General features: G+C 42.9%; 1 protein-coding gene and 1 long non-coding RNA gene across 2 annotated transcripts in view; one reads left to right on the forward strand and one right to left on the reverse strand.

The window, feature by feature from the left end:
- The window catches only part of OTUD4 (OTU deubiquitinase 4), a 78411-nt gene extending 77589 nt beyond the window's left edge, over positions 1 to 822 (reverse strand). The window contains exon 1 of the mRNA XM_032764903.2: positions 716 to 822. The gene's annotated coding sequence lies outside the window, so the exon portion shown is untranslated. The remainder of the gene's footprint in view (positions 1 to 715) is intronic.
- Positions 779 to 12231, forward strand: LOC116816020 (uncharacterized). The gene is made up of 2 exons (XR_004371622.2): positions 779 to 867; positions 12061 to 12231. It is a non-coding gene; the product is annotated as an uncharacterized LOC116816020 (long non-coding RNA).
- The last annotated feature ends 6161 nt before the right edge of the window (positions 12232 to 18392 follow it).

Genomic DNA, 18392 nt, shown 5'->3' on the forward strand with positions numbered 1-18392 from the left:
CTTCTGCACCAAAAGTAGCTTTTTTGTTGTTTCTGCTTTGTTTAGTTTAGTTTATATCCCTTCTGAAACAACATAAGCTAGAATGGGAAAAAGTCTCTTCCACCAACGACTGGGTGTCTGCCTGGGTTTTTATTCTGTTGTTGCTGTATTTAGGCTTGGCAGAATTTGATTTTTATTTTTTATAACTTTAACGGCTAATAATGTTTATTTTAAGCATTTTTTAGACTATTATTTTTTTTAATTGTCTGACTTCCCTTCCCTGGGACATTATGAGTGATCAGACAATAATCACTTAATGACAGTAGATGTTGAGATTCAAGAAATAAAAGCTTTGTAACTATTAAAACACAAATTGTCAACGTCACATGTCAAAACATACTAAGTAAATAGCCTTAAATCAAACCAGTAAGTTCTCAAGCAGCAGTTCTCTTATGTTGCTTATTTGTGCATTTAAATGATTATTTATAGAAATATATTTTTGTTTATATAGATAGATACAGTGGAATTCATGTCTACCAACAAAAATCTAATCCTTCCAAGCCTAACTCTATTGATTTCAATTCACACCTTAGCTTACATGGTATGACTTTCCTGTGTAGACAAGGCATTAGTGAAAAGCAGCAAGAAAACATTTAGGTTTATCAAGGCTAGAGAAGAGTGTGAATCTTTCCAGAGGGATGGAACAAAGCTATTTATTATTACTTATTTGTGTTACAGCAGTACCTAAGGACTCCAGCTGAAATCGAGGCCCCTTTGTCTAGGCTTGGTACAAACATACAGGAAGAGAGAGTCCCTGCTGAAGACAAAAGGTTGTGGGGAAGGGGATATGACCTACAACAGAGTGAACAAATCTACAAGTGTCATTAGGTACCAACTTTTTGGTTTTGTTTGTTTTGGTGACAAAGCAACTGCACATGAAATTCAATGTAGACGTGCAAGTAACGTGTATTGGAAAGAATAATTTGAACCATTTACACATATTGATATATGCTAAAAAAATATTCATACAAGAAAAAGACCTGGGTATCGCTATGGCCATCACTATGAGGTGAGGAAGATTGTGACTGGCTGGGCAAGCAGCCTTGGACTGAGATTTAGGAGGAGTGGAAGATATAGGAAGATTGAGACAGACTGGGGCAAGGATGCTTGTGGCAGACTGAGATTGTATGAGGAGATAGAGGATAGTATGCAATTATGTAATTAATGTAACAATGAGGGAGCCTTAAATCTGGCATTTCTTACTTTTGTGTACCTGACTTGGCAACCTTAACTTTCTTTTCTCATTTTAAGTGTAATTACACAAATAGATGGTATCTTCTTATCCTGAGCACTCCATCTAATTTTGGTTGCCCTTTCTCAGTAAGAATGTGAGAATATATGTACAGTTTCTTTAAATCTGTAGTGGGAAGACAGGGAGAAATGGAACTAGGGGAAGTTCTAGACAGGAGATCAAGAGAATAGCTTTAGTGTGATAATACTTTTTCTTCTTGAGGTGATTCTTTGTGAATCTTTATTTTTGTTATATGACAAAAAATAATAGGAAAGATCCAGAGAAAGGCAATGAGTATCTAAAAGACTCAGTCTGTTTAGGTGAGAGGAGACAAATAAGTAGTAGATATATAAAATAATGAATGGTGTTGAGAAGGTCAACTGGACACACTTATTGTCTCGTAACACAAGAACAAAGGGCCATTCGATTAATTTAAAAAGCAACAAATTAAAACTGATAAAAGCTTGATTGTTTTTTTAAAAGTGTCTTTAACCTGTGAATTCACTACCACAAAATGTTAATGAGCCAAAGAGTTTAGTAGGAATCAAGAAAGCAGTGGAAACCAATATAAGCATTTAAACTACCTAGAAAAATGTTAATAGGATTATCAACCATCATGCTTTAGAATAGGGTATTTCTCAATTTGAGTAAGGGTATCACTGTCTAGTCATATGTTTCTAGCAGGCTGAGAATGCAACAAATAGCAAGCAAGGGTTTTCCCAGAATCTTTCTCCCAAATCTGAAGAGTTCATTTTAAATTTTGGGTGTAATTCTTCCTTTTGAATACTGACCCTCAACAGAAGAATACATGCTGATGAATCAGGGATCTGTTCATTGGTTTTAATGTCTAGAACATTGGTTTTAATGTCCAAAAAAATGTTGCTCTGGGTGAACTCAGGATGACATAGAGATCCTCTACTGAAAAAAAGCAGTATTTTTCTTCCCATACAATACTTTGAACTGGTGTACACCCACACTATGATAAATGAAGCAGGAGTGGGGTAACTCCCTTTTATGGACATCCAGTCAGCTAGCTATGAAGTCCCTCTCGGTGGCTGTTGTCTGCTTGCTTTACCTGTAAAGGGTTAACAAAGTCCCCCAGGTAAAGGAAAGGGAGTGGGCAGCTGACCAAAAGAGCCAATGGGAAGGCTAGAACTTTTTAAAATGGGGAAAAAAAGTTCCCCTTTCTGTCTTTTTTTTTTTCTCTCTCTCTCTGTCTGAGAAAGAGGGGAACAGGGAGCAGTTATGCTATGAGAATTTCTGCTTTAAGCCAGGTATGATCATAAATCATTAGATCATACCTAGAACTACTTATTTGAAATTCCCAAATATGTAAGTAGATCAGAAACGTTTAGAAAGACTCGATTAGGGTTATTTCTGTTTATTTGTTATGGCTAAGATGCTTTTGTTTGCTTGTAATCTTTAAGCTGAACTCTCAAGAAAGCTACTTTGGGTGCTTAATTTTTGGAACTGCTCTTTTAAAATCTAACAAAAGCCTAAGTTCCAAAAGTATTTTCTTTCTTTTTTGGTTTTAATAAAAAAATACTTTTTTTAAGAACAGGATTGGATTTTTGGTGTCCTAAGAGGTTTGTGCATATGTTGTTTACTTAGCTGGTAGCAACAGCTAATTTCCTTTGTTTTCTTTCTCAGCTTTTCCCCGGGGGTGGGGGACTTGAGGGTACTCCATAAGAAGGAATTCCCAAGTGCGTCTTCTTGGGTTCCAAAAGAGGTTTTGAATTTGGGTGGTGGCAGAGTTTACCAAGCCAATGTCAGAGAAAAGCTGTAACCTTGGGATTTTAATACAAACCTGGAGTGGCCAGTATTAATTTTTAAAATCCTTGTGGGCCCCCACCTTCTGCACTCAAAGTGCCAGAATGGGGAATCAGCCTTGACACACACACACACACATACTCAAACCATTCTTAATTGACTATTAACTGTAAACAAAATTGATGGAAAAGATTAAATCCTTTTCAAAACCCTCTAAAGTAGAACGAATGGTTCACTGACACCTATTGAATGCAATGGGAAGATTCCCATTACCTTCAGAGGGTGTTGGATCAGGCTTAAAACATGAGAGATGAGCAAAGCAATCAGTGTAGAGAATTTATTCTATGGGCCTTTGTGTTCACTGACATCTTCTGTAATTCTGTCAGAGAGGAAGGCAGGTCCTTGATAAAGGGACTGGATTTGTTGCTTACATTGATGAAAACCACATATTACTGGATAATAATACGGAGGATCTAAGAATAATTCTACCGTCTGCGGAGTCAGTATCCCATCCAAGTTAAAAATAACCTATGTACTCTCAGTTTTGCATACCTTAGTTACTTCCCAGATGGACAACAGCAAAGCATCCTACCTGGATATGAAACCGTCAGCCTTCAGAAAACTACTAATTGTATAACCTGCAGGAGTTTACCTCCTCAACAGCATGGGCTACTGCAGGCACTGCTGACCTATTCTCATCTCACTACATTGGCTCCCTATAGAATATCAAAATTAAATTCAAGGTCTCAGTTCTTATTTTTAAGGAGCTTAATGATCTGGGCAATATTTAAAGGATTACTTAAAGCTCTGGGACAAACACTGCAGTCAACAACTCTGTTCCTTGGGCACAATAAAACTGTACTACAAGGGCCAAGACGTACAATGAACTCCTATTAGAGCTAAGAACCAAGACAAACATCATCACCTTCTGTTCCAAGTAGACAGGAAAAAAGAGAGGAAAAGAACTACCTGTGACATGCTAGTCACAGCATTTTATTCAGTCTGATACCACAGTGAGGGGTGTAGTCTAAGAATCTGAATAGAATAGCAGGGTCTGATCCCATTTCATGATCAGTCCCTAATTTGGGGAAAATAATTTTCTTGTATTTGAATTGTCAAAGGCACATTTACTTTTCTCATCTTATCAAAATCAGAAGCATCTGGTAAAAAATAATGTGTCCATGTTCAGAATATTAATAAAGGGACGGATCAGAAACCATGTCTTGAGTTTTAGTATTTGAAGTTTAGAAAAGTGATACATTCAGCTCCCTGAAAACTAAAAAGAAAACAGATAATTCCTTAAAGACAGAGGTGTAGCGAGCACCCTCCGTACCCTCCGACCGGAGGGGGCCCCGCAAGTAAGGGGGCCCCTAAAAGTGGCAAAAAAAATGTAAGGTATAACTAGGTAAGTGACATTTATTGACGCTATTGCACAATCCATGGTCGGTTACTGACAAAACCGTGAAGTCATTATGATACATCATAATGCTATTGGCTAATCAGTTGTCTGTTGTCAGTTTCGAATTTAGTTGACCCATTCAAAAGTGTATTTGCGTTCATAATGGCGGTCGGCGGATAAATGTTATTAATTTAGTTGTTTAGTTTTTTATGTTTCCAACGCAGAAGGTGCTTTGTATGTCTAAGAGTATAAGAGTGGAGCTAGTAACGAAAGGCAGCAAAAGAGCCGAGAAGGAACTTGAGAAAATTCAAAGTTGTCAAATATTTTGCACTGCAATCCAATGTACAGTACAGGCACATGAAACGACAGCGCTAGCAGCGACGAATCGTATCCAGAAGTATCCGAAGTGCTTCAAGTGAGGTCGAAGGTGAAGCATGTTCTACCAAACAACTGTGACAGATATTCCAGCGCTGGCGGAAAGAAGTATCTGAATCTGAACCACTGACTGATGATCCAGGAGATTGGCCATCTATAATATCGGACAGGCAAGTGTGTGACATTGTTGCACGTCCCACGCAGCAGAATGAAAGTACGAATTCCATTTAACGAGGAAGACGGAAGTTCACAAGTACTCATTTCTATCGAACCATGCAATGGCGAGAAAATAAGACATTCATGGTTAATGTACTCATTCAGAAAGATGCCATTTTTTGTTTTTGTGTAAATTATTGCCACTGGCGACATACCGCTACGTCGTGGAACATCTGTTGGAAGCACTGTCAAAAAGCTTCAGCAGCAAAAACAGCCAGGTCATCAAGACTGTATGGTGAATGGTTGACCTTCGCAGGAAAGTAACTGTACATCTATTGACCAACTCGATTGCAGCTTTTCTGAAAGAGAAGAGATTTCTGGAGAAATGTTGTCAAACGCGGTTGATGTCGTTATTTCTTGTCCGAAAGAACTTGGCATTTCGAGGAGTATGAAGCTCGGCGATCCTTCGAATGGCAACTTTTGGGACTGTTGAATGCTGCAAAGTATGACTGTCCCAGCGAACTTTTACAGAGATTAAGAAGGCAGAGACACATGTTCATACCTCAGTCCACAGATCCAAAAAGTATCTTAATGCCTTACATTCAGAGGCCAACATAGCGCAGCTTACCAGCATACTTCAAAGTGTTTGGTCTGGAAATGGGGTTTTGGGGCCCCGGGGGTTAGGGGCCGCCTGAAATGGGGTGTTTGGGGCTTGGAGTTAGGGCCGCCTGAAATGGGGTATTGGGAACCCATGGGTTGAGCGCCCCTGAAATGGGGTATTGGTGCCCCCAGGGGTTAGGGGCCACTGGAATGGGAGTTGGGGTCCCAGGGTTTGGGGCCTGTTTAATGGGGTTTTTCGGACCTGGGGGTTGGGCCCCTGGAAATGGGGTGTGGGGCCAGAGGATGGCAGATTACACTGGATAAATGGGGGTGGGCCCATGGTGCTATGGGTGAGTGCCTGGATGGGTGTCTCTGGGGCCCTGTTTTAGGGCCTCCTAGGAAATAGGGGTTAGGGGCCCCCTAGAAATTGATATTATAGAGACATACCCCAGGCAGACCTGGAATGGCAGGATTTCGCAGCTCACGATAGGATGCAGAATGTGGATTTGAGAGAGTGTGATTCGGCAGGGCCCCCTAGATTATTGGCACCTGGGGCGCCCTGTGTGTAGTTAATGGATCTGAAAATGCGGGTTGATTAAGGGCCTGGGATTAAGGCCCTGGAAATTTGTGGGTGTTGGTGGGACCTCACAGACGGGATAGACGGGTCACGCAGACGCGCTTTGGGTCGCTGCGGGTATATGGCTCATATGAAGGATTGGATTGGGAGCTCCTAGAGTGATTAGAGAGAGAGATATTGGGTTATCGGAGGTAGAAGAGTGATAGAGCGATGCTTATTAGGATTTTTGGAGATTGAGTAGCCGGTTCTGTCTAGGGTTTGGGGGCCCTGGTGTAGGTTGGCTAATAGAATGATAGGACTACAGAGAGGGACCGAGCGGGAAGGCCCCTGGAAATGGGTTTTGGAGAGATACTGGGTTAGGGGCCCTGGACATTTGGAGAGTTTGGGCATTAACAACCCCGGGACCCTGGAAATGGGGTTTTGGGCACTACTACTTAGCAGTAGAAATGGTTGGGTCTCAGGCGTTAGGGTCCATGGTATGGAGATTTGGGGTCCTGGTGTTTGGGCCCCTGGAAATGAGGTTTCTGGGGCCCTAAACACAGGGCCCAAGTCCATATCCAGGGACCTAGTGGGAGGACCAATAATCAGGGCCCTGAACACCAACGGAACCGAAACCCCCATTTCTAGGTTTGCCCAAACCCCAGGGGGGCCCACCAAAGCCGATTTACAGGGACACCTCACTCCTGGGCCCCCAAACGCATTTCCAGGGGCCCGCTAACCCAGGGGAAAAAACCCAATTTTCCAGAGTCCCCAAACCCTTAGCCCCACCGACATATCATGGGGCCCAAAACCCCTTTTTCCACGGGCCCCAAAACCATGGGTCCCCAAATCCACATATAATACCCCAAGGGGCCCAAAACCAGTTTCCGGACGTACCTTGGTGGTTAGTTGGGAGGCCCAAAACCGCCAATTTCTCAGAGGGCTCTCCTATCCCCAGGGGAGCAAAAGGAGCCATTTCAGGGCCGTAACCCCTGGGGCCAGCATTCTTTGGAAGACTAAAACCCCATTCCATGGGTCACCTAACGCCCAGGGGCCTATAAAAATCCATTTACAAGGGCCGCATAAACTAGGGGCTCCAATCACCATATCCAGCGGCCCCTAACTTGCCTGGGGAGAGCGAAAAACCACCATATAATTCCAGGGGCCGCTAAGAGCAGGGCCCAAACACCCACCATTTTCTGTCCCCTGGTGTTTAGTGGCCCAAAATACAATATTTCCGCAGGGCCCCTAACCCAGGGGCCCCAAACTTCGCATTTCCATGAGGGGCTGCGAAAGCCCTGGGTCCCCAAATCACAATCAAGAGGACCCCTGGCACACGGGTCCCAAACCTCCATTTCCAGGATTCCTGAAGACATCAGGAGGGCCCAAAAACACCATTTCGGCAGGGGCGCCTAAATCTAGGCGCACCAAAACCCCATTAATAACGGGCCCTAACCCCAGGGCCCAAAGACCCCTTTAATAGGGGTCCCCAAACCATGGGCCCAACCAATGACCCGTTTCCAGGGGGCCAGCCTAGGATGCTGGAGGAGACCATATCTCTACATTCGTCCAGGAGGCAACGCTACCACAGCGCAGATTCAAGGGCGGGTCCCAAAACCGCATTTCCAGGGGCCCAAACATTAGGGGCCCCCATCCCCAAATCCAGGGCCCCGAACCTGGTGGGCACCTCAAAGGCAACTTCACAGTATGCCCTTCGACCGGGGCCTCCAAACACCCATTATCACAAGGGTCTTCCTGGAACCCTACAGTGGGGCGCCCCCCCCCTTGCTCCACCCCGATAACAAAACCCCATTTCCAGGTCTCCTAACCCTAAGGGCCCCAAAACTCGCATTTCCCAGGGTCCCTAACGCCTAAGGGCCCAAAATACCCCAATTTCAGGGTGGCGCCATAACCCAGGCCTCAAGACAATCACCCCATTTATCCAGGGCCTCCTAACGGCTGGCGGCCTTAAATCCCTATGTGCCAGGCATTCCAAATCCTCAAGAAGGCTGTGCAACAAACCCCTCATTTTCAGGGGCACTCAACCTAGCGGGGCCTAAAATCCCAATGTCACTAGGTGCCCCAAACACCAGGGCGAACCCAAACCCTATTTCAGGGCCCCTACACCCCAGGGGCACAAAAAAACGTCATCCATTCCGGGAGCACATAACCTGGGGTCCCAAAACCACCTTTTCAGGGGCCCAAACCCCAAAGGAGCACTTAAATCCTCATTTACAGGGGCCCATTAGTACCACGCGGGCCTCTAAATCCCCATATCTAGGGGCCCTTACACCTGGAGACCCTAAAACCTAGAGATTTTCCAGGTGACCTCTAAGAGCAGACGCCGGCCAAAACGTAATGTCAGGGCACCTAGTATTTAGAAAAGGGCCGCAAACCCGAATTGTCGCAGGGGACCTCTAACCCAGGGCCCAAAACCCTATTTCAAGGGCGCCCCTAAACCAGGGCCCAAAACTCCCCATCTTTTCTAGGGGCCCCTCTATGCTGGGGGGAGCCCCAAAACCACATTTCCAGGAGCACCATTCCGTACCCCAGAGGCCCCAAAACACATTTCGCAGGGCCTTCAAGAATCCTGGGTCCCGCCAATCCACATATCCAGGGGAGATAAACCTAGGGGACCAAAAGACCGGCCATTTGCCAGGGGGCCCCTAACCCGCAGGGGCCCAACAAACCCATTTTAATCAGGGCCCCAGAAGTTCCCCCTGGGACTGACAACCACCATTTTAGGGGTCGCTAAATTCTGGGGCAACCAAAATGGCTCATCGGCGAGCGGGCTCCTAAACCAGGGTTCGCCAAAACCCATTTCCAGGGTCACTAACCCAAGGGGCCCAAATACACCATTACCAGGGCCCGAAACACCAGGGGCCGACAAATCCCCATATCCAGGGGCCCTAACCCCTTGGGCCAGCCAAAAACCCTATTTTCCAGGGGCGCCCTTAACACCAGGGCGACCTCACAAACACGAATTTTCAGGGTACTCCTAACCCTACGGTCTAGGCCACCCAACCCCCATTTCCCGGGTCTCCTAACCCCAGGGTCTCAAAACGAATTAACAGGTTGCCGCCAAACACTGGGACTCCCAACCTAATTTCGCAGGGGCACGTAACTGAAGGGGCCCCCAAACCCCATTTCCAGGGGCCCTAAACCCCTGGGGCCCCATAACCGCAATTTCCCCAGGGGCCACCTAATGCAGGGGCACCCAAAACCACCGATTTACAGTGGGCACCTAGTGTTATGGGGCCCACAAACGATCCAATTTCAGTAGCCCCTAGACCTTTTTTCCTTCCAGGGGCCCCCAAAACCTATTTCGGAACCGCTAACACCAGGGACCCAGAGAGCGGTATTTAACCAGGGGCACGTAAGCACTGGGTGCCTTTTTACTTCAAATAACACCAATTTCCAGTGGGCCCTATAAGGACGCTGGGGAGAGCCATATGCCAAATACCCGACTTTAAGGGGCACCTGGGTTAGGCGTTTTTTACCCCCCAAAACCCCAATTTCCAATGGCCCCCTAATCCGCAGGGCCCAAAATCTATTTTCAGGTACAACTCAAGACAGGGAGAAAACCCGCATTTCCAGGGAACTAACCAAGGGGCCCAAACCAATTTCCAGGGCACCCAAACCCTGGGTCCCAATCCACATATACAGGGGCCCCTAACCAGTGCCCAAACCTCATTTCCAGGGCCTCCCAAAACCAGGGACCGAAACCCGCCATTTCCAGGGGCCACTAACACCAAAGGACCCAAAAACCCCATCTCTCCGGGGCCACGTAAGCCCCTGGGGCCCCAAAAAGACATTGTCAGGGCTCCAACTCAGGGCCCCAAACCCCCATTTCAGGGCCCTAACCCCCAGGGGCCCACAACCTATTTCAGGGCCTCAACACCCTCGGAGTGGGACAACCCAATTCCACTTTCCAGGCAACCGCCCCTATGGTATACAGGGCCCCAAAACCCCATTTCTCCAGGATCTCACTAACTCCGTGGGGACCCTGAAAACCCTCCATTTCCAGGGGCTTGTAGAGCAGCCAGGGTCACACTTTCAGAAAGTGTCGTGCCGTCTTCCATTCTACTTCACTCTAATTTAAGGTTTTGTGTGCCAGTATACGCTTACGTTTTTAGACAGGTCTCTTTCTGTAAGTCTATAATATATAACTAAACTATTGTTGTATGTAAAGTAAATAAGGTTTTTAAAATGTTTAAGAAGCTTCATTTAAAATTAAATTAAAATGCAGAGCTGCCCGGACTGGTGGCCAAGACCTGGGTAGTGTGAGTGTCACTGAAAATCAGCTCGCGTGCCACAGGTTGCCTACCCCTGTTGTAGAGCATCAGAGCAGTTTCTGTTGTAGAGCATCAGAGCAGTCCAAACTTAGCATAGTTCTGAACTTTTGTGCATGTCGTAAATCTAAAGTGACAAAGGTTTTGTTTGTCAGTTCTGCTGTTTGTGTTTGTCTCACTTCCTCTGTTTTTTAACTTTGCTGATGTTATATTGGCTAATAAAGAGGGAAAGAGCATGTAGTATAAGCCTGAAGTAAAATCAATAACTATTTACTACTAGTTTTAAGCCATTATTTCTCACAAAAGAATAGGAAATAATTTCAAATATGCACATTTGTGGCTATTTAACCTTTCAAAATCCCCAATAAATTAAAACTCAGACAACATTTGGTTAGACTTAACTATTTTGGTTTTGATTGGGGCATATGAGTGGTACTTTCTTGTAGGTGGCTTAAGTACTATTTTTGTTTTAATATACATTAATAATTCAGAAGCTACGCACCATGTATTTCTAAAAAAATTACAGATTAATTGTAATGCACGTGTCCAGAAGCTCAGTGACCTTTTTACTACAACTTTAAAATAGCAATAATTCTGTGTAAAGTTGTCCTAGTGCCATTATGAAATGGAATGTATTAATTTAAAAAAAAAAACCTAACTAGGCATTTACTGGACATGACAAGTTCATGCTTATGTCTGTAAACTTTATTTATGACCAGATTCTAGAGCCATTTCTAGAGAGAAATGCTTATATTTATATAGTGCTAGAGGTATTAATGGCACTTTAAACATAAAAGAAGACAAGTTTTCTGCCAAGAGATATTTATAATGTATACAAATATAATGAGTAAACATGTAGTTGGAGGGGGGGATGTTTATAAAGGCAATGGTGAAAGCCCAAGAGTTTGGAATGCTCCACAGTGTGTAGGCTATATTGAGGCCAAGGAAAATAAGATGAGAAAAGGGAGGTAATCTTCAGCAAAATATATGATTTTAATTATGTGGATAAAAACTATTTCGGTTCCTATTCAGAAAAAAATCCAGCTCGAATCAGTCTAGGATATTATTATGTGTAAGATCATAAAATAGAAGATGATTAGTTTTTCAAGTACGGTGCTAAGAAACAGAAGGTGAGATTTCTGGTAGTAGTTAGTGTTGAGGTCAAGGGGAGAGTGTTTCTTCCCCCACACACCCAAAGTTTGTGGACAGGGATCTAGTTTACAGAGTGGGGAAATTACTCAAGAACTAACAAATTTTGACAATTGTGGTAATGTATGTAGAGAGCTAAGAGAGCAAAGTTGTTTTTCTCCACAGACTGGGTATGATCAGGAAGGCTGTAGATGACTAGAGGAGACTTTCTACTTGGAAAGGCTCAAAAATGGATTCAAATATATCTAGTCATATTTGTGTCTAATGCCACTGCAGAATATTTATTGTTTGCCTTGTAATGTAATTGAACAAGATTCAAAGAAAATTTTAAAAGCTGATACACTTATATTGTATTAGTGAGACATACAGACAAAATGATTTAGGCACTTCTTAAGAGCCTTTCTTCTGAGGATTTCAAAGCAGTCTGCAAACTATAATTAAGGATCAGAGCACCTTTAAGAGGCAGCTAAGAATTGTTATCCTTATTTTACAGGTGGGGAAACTGAGGGAAAGATTTTCATCAATTTGCCAGTGCTGATGCAAGAAGTCTGTGACAGAACCGCACATAGTACCCAGATCTTCTGATTCCCATGTCTGTGTTCTGACTACTGTGTTCCCATATTTGTCCTCTCACATCTAGAGCATATATGCTTTTTTAAAATAATTTATATGGTCTGTGTAGATGTTATTTCCTTTTAGTATTTAAATGGGCAGCAGTTAGTGCTAACACAGACTTGATTGAATTAAGTGGGAATGCAGTAAAATTCACTAATACCTTTAAAATGAGGGTGGAGAAATTTCAGGTTGCTGATAAAGCTCTAGGGTTGCCAGGTGTCCAAGTGAGATAACACTCCAATGAGGCAACCTCATTAGCTAATAAGAACTGTACTTATCATCCCATTGACACCCAGCGTGAAGTCTTTTGGTACTCATCCTTTTCTCTGCCACAGTAACAATCTCTAGTTCCAGGCAGGCAGGTTGCAGATGCATATTCTTCCTTAGGGTCATGTGTTTCTGACAGTCTTTAATAGCACTGTATTTTTGCAGTTCAATACCTTATCCTTTAGATGGCATTAGATCCTTTAACATGTTAGAAAAATAACACTCACCATATTAAAGTGTGAGATGAGGGTAAATGAGTACAGCAGTAACTTTAGACACTTTGCTGCAAGGAATGCAGCCAATACTTGTTGACAGGAAACCATAAGTATTAAATAAAAGCCTAGATCCTTGGCTATGGGCAAGGAGGAGGCAGCACGATTCGTGAGTGTAGGGTTCAGAGGAGGCAATCCTGGACTAGGTCAGTCCTCAGGCATTGCACCAATTGTTAGCTATCCCAAGGAGCAAATAGAGCAGCTGGGGATTGCCAGAGTACAGGGAGGACCCATCTCCCCCGCCATTCTCCCTGTGTCTGGTGCGGGGAGGCATAAGATTGAGCTGTTATGCAGGATCTATGCCATCAGAGTTTCCTTGTATTCTAGAGTGATGCTTCAATAGCTGGTTATGCCATAATAGGTCCAGATCTGTTGTTGGTGTGTAAAGTGGGTGCACAAGGTAGGATCCAAGATTAAGATGGTAAAAAGAAGTGTAACACACAAGACACTTTCGTTGAAAATACAGTTGTGCATCTGCACATGATCTTGTATGAACCACTTCTAGAAAATTAAATTTTAAACTATTTTCCCAGTATATGATCTTTCTATTTAATTTTGGACTCGTGCATGTTTTCTAAGCATAGGGCTCAAGTGTTCATTTTATGTAAATTGCATCATATATGCAGTTGATGGAGCACTTAAGCGATCGTGATGGTGTACACCTTTCTACTCCCTTGAACACAGAATCTATTTTAATGATATGCTATTGTACATGCCTTAAATGTTGGGGAATAGGACTCCGACTATGATAGTTGGGAATGTACCTGTCTTATTCAAAGATCTTTCAACTATGTGCTTCAGTTTTAAGTGTTATCCCCACTTCACAGATGTGGAAACTGAAGTGGCAAGAGATGGAGTGGCAGGTCCAATGTCACACACAAAGTCTGTGTCAGATTTGAATATAGAGCCCAGGTGGTTTCCCAATTCCTAGTCCTGTGCTTTAACTGCCATGCTAATTCTCCATTTAACATGGGTCTTCACATACTACTGTAGTTGTTCTGTTCAGTGGAGGAGTCCTATGCAGTGTTAAGAAATTCTATCTCCTATTTCTAGGTCCAGATTTGGAAGAAAGGCCTTTAAAATATTTTAAAGGTCTGAAATGACCTAACTGTTGAAACACACACACACACAGAATCTATGCAACATTGTCAACATTAATTTCTTCTTTTATCTTTCTGTCACTTTGGGAAAATTCTGACCCCATGTAATCATTGTTTTCATTGGGATTCATGAAGTTAGTGAGGTTGTCTCTGCTTACACCAGTCTGAATTTGGCCTTTTATTTCTAAAATGAGTCTTTCATAATAAAGTACAAATGAGAAGCGTGTATCTCTGACTGGCTTTTGGCTTTCTGATATAAAACATTGCAGTTGTGTTGGCTTTCTTTGCAGTTACATCTGAGTTTGACTTAGTAAGGCTGTTAAAGGAATGTCTTGTTTTAATACCATGTTTAACTCTCACCCTTTTTTTTTTTTTGGTAATTTTTTTACTCTGGAAAATTGAAGCAGAGTTCAGCGTCTGTTTCTCAATGACATTTTGTGTGGATGTATGTTTTGACTCAGTATTACATCTGGTTTCACTAAGGAACATAGCAGTTAAGTAATTAGCCCAAAGTCACTTAGTCTATGGCTCACCCTGCCTGAAAATGCTCTACTCTTCTGGCTCCTTGTCTTTTTGTCTAGATCACATTGGCTCCCAAATTTAACTAAACCTTTATTGAGACTTTGACAGACCCTTTCATTCCCTATAATAAATCACTTTTATTTGGCAAGATGTCTCTTCACAAGTCCTGCTTGAAATTTCTGCAAAAAATATTTCTATAGTGCTATACAAAATGATAAGAAAAGCCCAAGCATCTGTTTACAGTCTGTTGGTTTGGAGCCCTCTGCCACGGGAACCAAGACAAGCGTTGCAGGAAGTGCAGCTACTCAGACAAGACCCTGCTCCACGTCCTGTGCAGCTGCAAGCCCCTCTCCAGAGCCTGGTGGCTGCGCCACAACACTATCCAGAACCGCATGGTGAAAGCCATCACATCGGGCCTGGGGGGGAGTTGCCATAAACTGTACTATCCCAGGTACTGACAGCCAGCTGCGACCTGACATCGTCATCACTGACGAGGCCTAGAAAAAGATCATCCTCGTCGACGTCATGGTCTCCTTTGAGAACAGGACCCTGGCCTTTTGCGAACCCGAGCTCAGAAGCTGGAAAAGTATGCTCCCCTGGCCGACACCCTGAGACTGAAGGGCTACGAGGTCCAGATGGACACCCTGATTGTCGGAGCCCTGGGCACCTTGCATAACTTGCAACGACCATGTATTGTGGACCTGCGGAATTGGTCGACACTATGCACGGCTCATGCAGCACCTTATGGTCACAGACACCATCCGATGGTCCAGAGACATCTACACCGAACACATCACTGGCCACCAACAGTACCAGGAGGCGTGAGCCAGAGCGACATCGTGCATCAACTACAAGAAAGGGACCGAGAGACTTTGTCCATTGGACCATATGAACTGGAACCATAAACTCACTGAACATTACATCTCACCAAACGAGGGTCAGTCCATCCTCATCATGGTAACCACTCATTATACTCCACACCTGAACATAGTCTTTATATGAACAACATACCCTCATATCTCAATATCTGTACTTTGGCCCATTAACCTTTTACCCCCAGTCAAGGATATTGCAGATCATGTATTCCTTACACCATCTGATCTTAAACTGAACTTCGCACCCCTTGATAATCTATATGTTATTCCCTGATAACCAGAAACTTCTACGCTTAAACTCTGTACCCTTGACTTTTTTTTTTAAACATCATCTTAATAAAATGTTTATATATGTGCTTAAGCACATGCTTTATTGGATCAGGGCCAGAGTGCTCAGTACCTCACAGAACTGAATCCTATGTAAGCCATAACAGCATATCTGATAGAACAGATAACGGGAGGCTAAGTGTTACCGCTAAGAGTGGGTTACAACTACAAATGGTAGAGAAATTGAGGAAAAAATCCTCCTACCCCTAAAAAAAATATTCTTGAAGTCTTTTTTTGTTCACAGATTTCAAAAAGGAATAACTTCCATTTTTGAAAATTTGGGCGTTTTATTTTTTATTTTTTCCTCTTTTTTTTTCTCCTTATTTCCTATTATACCATTTCCCTCTACTTCCCTTGTCATCACTGAAAAAAAGCAGGGGTGGGGGGTGGAGAAATGGAAAAGGAGGAAAGTAACAAGACAAAAAAATTTCTCTTCCAGTTGAGTAAAAAAACAAATTCACAAAAAATGCTGACTCTGAGAAAGGCCATTTTATGTCCAAAAAAGTCACTTATAATTTTTCTACCAGCTCTAGTTACAAAAAATAAAAATCCCAGACTAAATTTATCCTTGCTATAAATCCACTAAAATCAATCAGAAATAAATCAGTTAACTGAAGTTATACAAGGCATAAATTTGGACCCATAGAATTATTTTGTAAAGTTCAATGTTCATCTTTTTTATTTTTAAAATATGATTTTTACTACAGTATTTGGAAATCTTTCATGTGCTTATGAAAATAAAATATTTTGTTTTTTAGTTACATAGTATATGCTGTAATATTTCTGTCTGATATAATGCTACTTTATCTGCATTAAATTCCCATTCCATCCCTCCAGTTAACATTTTTTTAGTACTTACAAAATATCTTGTGTAAACATAAATACTAATACTTTTTTGGTTTGTGAATGTTGTAGACAGTTAACCAGCATATTTGAAATATACAGAAATATATGTATTAAAGAGAGCAGCTTGAATGAAATTAGTATCATTTAACTCTTCCAAAATAACTGCCCTTGTGGACACTTGATTCAGGAATAAAAGTGATTTTATTCTGGAATAATTACTGTGCTCACAAAGCAGGGGTAATTATTCCAGAGTAAAATCTCTACTATTCTAGAATAAGTGTCCACATGACGGAGTTATTCCAGAATAACTAAATTATTCTGGAATAGCTATGCTTTTCAGTTTCCTCTGTGTGGACAAGGCCAAACTCAGATTTTGAGAGGTACAGATTTCAGTAAGCCTGGAGTAGCTGGGATTCCGACACATCCTTAGTTCATTGTATATTGGTTAACATATCCATACAGACAGTACAACCTTTAGGTAAATAGGGCTCAGGATATTCAGTTTAAAAAAAAACCTCTCATTTTTAAGTGCCTTTTCTATATAATTCTCTTTACCACTTTTAACACCTTATCCTTATTCTTCTGGCAGCAACCACACCTAGAATCTGTTTTCGTCTTTGCACTCAGCTCATGTCACTGGAATTCTTAACATTTCCAGAGGGGCATCCTCTCTTGGATTGCTGCAGTGACAGCTTTCCTCTGACATGATAGGGACAATTAGCTCATCCCAGTGGCTAGTCTGAGGCAGCAGCGTGGTGACTAAATGAGACAGCCAGCATCTTCTCACTGCTAGATTAATCACTTAATTGTCTGTCAAATTACTCAGCTTCCCTCCACCAGCTCTGGGATTAAGTGTATATCTATACTACAGTGGTACAGCTGCAGCGCTGCAGCTGTGCTGCTATAGCACCACAGTGTAGACGTCTCTTATATTAACAGAAGGGTTTTTTCTGTCACCATCATTCATCCACCTCTTGGAGAGCCAGTAGCTAGGTCAATGGAAGAATCCTTCTGTCAACCTAGCTATATCTAAACCGAAGGTTAGGCCAACCTAACTACAATGCTCAGGGCCCAATTCTTCACCGTTCTGAGCAATGTATCTACAGTGATATAATTTGTAAGGAGGGTGCCAGACAACTCTCCAATACCACATTGTACAGGCCACTATCCTCTGATCCCACTGAGGAGTACCAAAATAAACTACACCATCTGCTTAAGAAACTCCCTGCTACAGTACAGGAACAAATCTACACAGACACACTCCTAGAGCCCGACCAGGGGTATTCTATCTGCTACCCAAGATCTATAAACCTGGAAATCCTGGATACCCCATCATCTCAGGCATTGGAACTCTTACAGCGGGATTATCTGGCTATTTGGACTCTGTCCTCAGACCCTACACTACCAGCACTCCTAGCTATCTTCGAGACACCACTGACTTCCTGAGGAAACTACAGTGCATTGGTGATCTTCCTGAAAACACCATCCTGGCCACCGTGGGTGTAGAAGCTCTTTACACCAATATTCCACAAGAGGATGGACTACAAGCTGTCAGGAACAGTATCCCCGATGAGGTCATGGCACACCTGGTGGCTGAACTTTGTGACTTTTTCCTCACCCACAGCCATTTCAGATTTGGGGACAATTTATATCTTCAAGTCAGCAGCAATTTATATCTTCAAGTCAGCCCCACAGTATGCCAACATTTTCATGGCTGACTTAGAACAATGCTTCCTCAGTGCTCATCCCCTAGCGCCCCTCCTCTACTTATGCTACTTTGATGACATCTTGATCATATGGACCCACAGAAAGGAGGCCCTTGAAGAATTCCACTTGGATTTCAACAATTTCCACCCCACCATCAACCTCAGCCTGGACCAGTCCGCACAAGAGATCCACTTCCTGGACACCTTGGTACAAATAAGCAATGGTCACATAAACACCACCCTATATCAGAAACCTACTGATTGGTATAATTACCTGTATGCCTCCCGCTTCCAT

Source organism: Chelonoidis abingdonii, chromosome 5, assembly GCF_003597395.2.
Source record: "Chelonoidis abingdonii isolate Lonesome George chromosome 5, CheloAbing_2.0, whole genome shotgun sequence".
Classification (NCBI taxonomy): domain Eukaryota; kingdom Metazoa; phylum Chordata; order Testudines; family Testudinidae; genus Chelonoidis; species Chelonoidis abingdonii.